General features: G+C 39.1%; 1 long non-coding RNA gene across 1 annotated transcript; it reads right to left on the bottom strand.

Annotated features, from left to right (window-relative positions):
• Positions 1 to 2,043: 2,043 nt before the first annotated feature.
• On the bottom strand, positions 2,044 to 3,021 carry LOC118557218. Its single transcript, XR_004927714.1, has 4 exons — positions 2,507 to 3,021; positions 2,365 to 2,419; positions 2,177 to 2,274; positions 2,044 to 2,083 (listed from the first exon to the last, which is right to left on the bottom strand). It is a non-coding gene; the product is annotated as an uncharacterized LOC118557218 (long non-coding RNA).
• Positions 3,022 to 4,687: the final 1,666 nt, after the last annotated feature.

Genomic DNA, 4,687 nt, shown 5'->3' with positions numbered 1-4,687 from the left:
CATTTAATTTGCTCAAGACAAAACTTTAGGCAGAAAGACCCACAAACAAGCACCAATGGAAGACGGCTGCAGTAAAGGCCTGGCAAAGCATCACAAAGGAGGAAAACCAGCGTTTGGTGATGTCGAATGGTTCCAGACTTCAGGCAGTCACTGCCTGCGAAAGATTCCCAACAAAATATTGAAAAGTAACAACTTACTTAGGGTTATGTTGATTTATCCAATTACTTTTTAACCCCTGAAATGAGTGTTTGTATAAAAATAGCTACAATTCCTACATGTTTAATCATATATTTTTGTTCAACCCCGTGAATTAAACCTTAAAGTAAAGTCTGCACTTCAATTACATTGTAGTTGTTTCATTTCAAATCCAACGTGGTGGCATGCAGAGCCCAAACCATGAAGATTGTTTCACTGTCCAAATATTTCTGGGTCTAACTGTGCTTAAAGAGAAGCTGTCACTCATTTATTCCATAAGTGTGCAGAGTTCGCTGTTGGAAGAATGCCAGTGCTCGAATCACTCTTTCAACTATTGTCCTAATATCAGCTAATTGGGATGATATTCACCTGACAATACCTAACAGACCGAGAGTTAATTGATTAATGTTAAATAAGTTGAAAACATGTGTAATTGCACAGTAAAGTCCACACACTGCATGAAAAGTGAGATTTTCGTCCCCGTAAACTACCGCAGATCTCCCTCATTTTCGGCAGTTAACGACAATTTGCAACCCGTGCTTGTCGCCGTTTTCAGTGCCACAAATTGTCGGAACCGGACTCTGACGTATGTGGAGAGCGATCAGCTGCACTAATGGCCCTAATTAGCATATGAATGCAGCGAACCCGCGCGGCTGGCCAGGTCTGGCTTGAATAACCTACTCAGTATTGGCTGAAACCACTATTTTTAAATAAGTAAAATCGCTCCTGATTGGCAGCAAAACCACACGTGGCCAGGGCAGGCCAGAATGTTCTTACTCAGTATTGGCTGAAACCATTATTTTCAAACTATAAATCACTCGTGATTGGTTGAGATAGATATATATAAGATATAATATATATATATAAAATATTATAATATATAAATATATTAATTAAATATATATATATATAATATAATATAAATATAGTATTATATATATAATATATATCCTACTAATACATATATATCCTAAACCTCTATCTATATATTCTCATCTCTCTCATCATATATCTAATAACATCCTCCTATAAATAATATCTCTCTCTCCTCTCTATCTCTCCTCTATCTCTCCCTCTCTCTCTCTATCTCTCTCTCTATCTCTCTCTTCTCCTCTATCTCTCTCTCTCTCTCTCTCTCTCTCCTCTCTCTATCTCTCCCCTGCTGTCTTTCCTGTTCTCTTATGTCGGCTCCTCCACTATCATTAGGCTACCTTCAAGGACATGAATGAATTTATACAGGAAATTAACATTTGCCAGGAAGATGTTTATGCAAAGAAAGAGCTTTATTAAAAACACACACACAACTATATACAACGCGAGGATCTTCCCACACATGCGTATCCAAAAAACTACAACTCCGTGAACTGTCCGTGCGCCTCCTCGGGGTTGTAGGTAACTGCTGGCGGCGTTCTTTCCGAGGCAGGTCCGATGTGCAGACGCCTGCTGTGCGTGGCTTTGTACTTCGGCGTCGCCTCTAACCGGGACTGCAGCTTCACACAGAGTTCAGAGAGATCCGGCCTACGAAATGACGGCGGTACAATCCATCCAGAGACCCCGCCAACGACGCCATCTTCCTCGTCAGACATGAGGTCGACGGTGGCGGACATCCAGAGTTCCACTTCCTCATCAGCTAGCACGCTCTGCCTCGATTCCTGCAGCTGTAAAAAACAAAACAATGAATCAGTATTATGCGATGGGATGCACTGCGTATGGACACAACACATCTATCAATGCACCTGAAAAATAGTCACCAAATAAAGTCTTACCCTCTTTCTTCTCGCTCGACTCCGAGCTGAATTCTTGGCAGCTTCCGCCCGCATTGAGTTCTCTGGCTGAGTATATCTACTGAAGCTCCTGCGTACCGTCTCGTAATACGTCTTACAGGCGGCTGGAAAACAAATGAGAGTGGTATGAATAAAAACCAAACGCAAGTCACAGTAACATTAAAAACAAGGGAGAAACAGTAAAACAAGTCCCTTACACACAACGTCGTCTTTATCAATATAGTGTAAATCGAGGCTTGCAGTTATTGCTCCGAGCAGATAGGAGGTAACTGCCTCATTATGAGGCGTGCTTAGTCTGTGAAAACAAAATGTACAGTTATGATCGGTATCTATCCGTATCTATTTCCTTTTATCGCAGAATGAAAGCATATTCTTTAAATCTTACCCTTGCGCCGGTTCATAGCGCCTGCAATTTGTCTCCGAGTTGTGAAGACAGCGTACTGTAAATCACAAAAAATACACCCTTAGCTTTGGGTTATGGCTAGGCTACTTTTAGCTTAGCTAGCAGTCATCAAATATATTCTTACCGCAAGCTTTTGTGCATCCGTCTTCTCTTGATGGAGTTAGTCTCTCCAGCACAGTTCTTCGACTGCAGAGCCGCCATCTTGTCCTCTATGGACAGCAACCTGGAGTTTACCGAATTCTGCAGTTGAGTGAACCTCTCATTCATGTCGGCAGTATGTTGAGTAAGCTGACGAGACAGTCCACTGATAGCAATCAGCAGTTTCTTCTCGTCAGTCTGCGGACTGGCTGAAAGTTGTGGATCGCGTCCTAGAGGAGTTGAACGCGAGACGTTGTCCGGCATACCAGTAAAATCCAAACACAGTAAAGTCGTCGTCGTCTTCTTCTTCTTCTTCTTCTTCTTTTTCTTCTTCTTTAGGATTTAACGACAGCTTGCATCCATAGTTGTTGCATTACTGCCATCTATTGGATCCTAATATATATCCTTCAAATCCTTATGATCCCAGAATAAAAAAAAAACGAAAAATCTTTGTACATCCCTTTTCTATACTTAATAATGCAGATAATGAATCACTACAAATTATTATTTTATTTATATTTGTATCCTCCACCCATTCTAAAGCTAATAATATAGCACATAATTCTACCGCATATATACTAAAATAATTAGATGTTCTTTTTGAAATATTAATTTTTAATTCAGGAATCACTACAGCTACACTAGTTGCTTCATTTTTTGGATTTTTCGAACCATCAGTATAAATTTGCAAATAATCATTATATTTAATCTGTATTTGATTGTAAAATTCTTGGCAGATATCTATTATATTTCTTGTCTTAATATTTAATAATGATCTATCTATATTAATATATTTCCATATCCATGTAGGTCTCAAAGCCCACAATACTGTTGGACTGAATTCTTTGTTATATACATTAAATGTTTTTGCTCTATCATCCCCAATCCATCCAAAACTATTAAATTGACCCTTTCGTCTTTCCCAACAACTTTCTAATACTTTCATAACTGGATGATCTTCATTATGTCCTTTTAAATTTATCCAGTAATTAACCATTATCTGTTGCCTTCTGATACATAATGGCATTTCTCCTGATTCTATTTGTAAAGCACATACTGGAGTTGATTTAACTGCCCCTAAACAAATTCTCAATGCTCTAGCTTGAATAACGTAAAATTTTTTTAACCTACTTAGCCGCTGAACCATATACCACACTCCCATAATCTATTCTTGACCTAATTAGTGACACATACACATTTTTATGCGATTCAAAACTTGCACCCCATGTTAACCCTGCTTTCATTTGAGCGTTTTAATGGAATACTGGGAAAGTTTAATCACAACAATAGGACAATTGAAGTCCAGATTATGAGGCAATTTCAGCAGAGCCAACAGCTTCATATGCCATGGACATGTGAATATGGTGCAGAATTTGCCAGTATTTTAGGAAGACAAATGGTTGGGACTTTGTCATGCAATGACACAGCTGATATGCTTTATGTGAAGCACAGTGTTTTGGTGTCAGCAGAACGAAAGCCAATAGAAGTTTGGGGCTTGCAGGGAACAGACACGTCATACCCAGCATAATTTCTGCCAGTTGAGCACATTGCTGGGAGATGTGTAGTTAATACATCCTCTGTGCATTTAAGTAAGACCAAAGAAAAGGTCACTGTAGTCATGCCACTATGCACAGTAGTTGAGCTCTAGGAGACTGTGATCTCTGCAGACCTCAAATTCTGATTCTAATGTTTGCATGGAATGCACATTTTACCTTGCTGATTCTGATTCACATTTTACCAACTGATTCTGATTAAAACAAATTTTTGAAATAAATTATTTTGTGTATTTTTTTTACATAACATTTGCCATTGCTAATGGCATACACAGTAATCTAGCATACTTTAATTAAATAAATCAATTCAAGGTAAAATGTAAGAGTCTATATTTAGGTTATATAGAGCCTGATCTATTTGTACCAGAGATTTTCTTACCTTTTAGAGAAATGTCACTTGGGGTAAAACTCCCCCTGCAACCCTGATTTACATTTGTTTAGCTCACAGCATTTTCATTTACATGTTAAAGCCTCCCCTAGAATTAGGAGGAGGGGGGTCATGGGGGGACAACTCCCAAGGTAGGCCCACGTCAATTTCTGACAATTCACGGCAGTTTTCGGTGTTGCCTGCAAATTGCCGTGAACAGCCGTTAACCTGAACTTCCACGACAATC

This window comes from Fundulus heteroclitus, chromosome 22 (assembly GCF_011125445.2).
Source record: "Fundulus heteroclitus isolate FHET01 chromosome 22, MU-UCD_Fhet_4.1, whole genome shotgun sequence".
Lineage (NCBI taxonomy): Eukaryota > Metazoa > Chordata > Actinopteri > Cyprinodontiformes > Fundulidae > Fundulus > Fundulus heteroclitus.
This window is presented reverse-complemented; position numbering and strand designations above follow the sequence as displayed.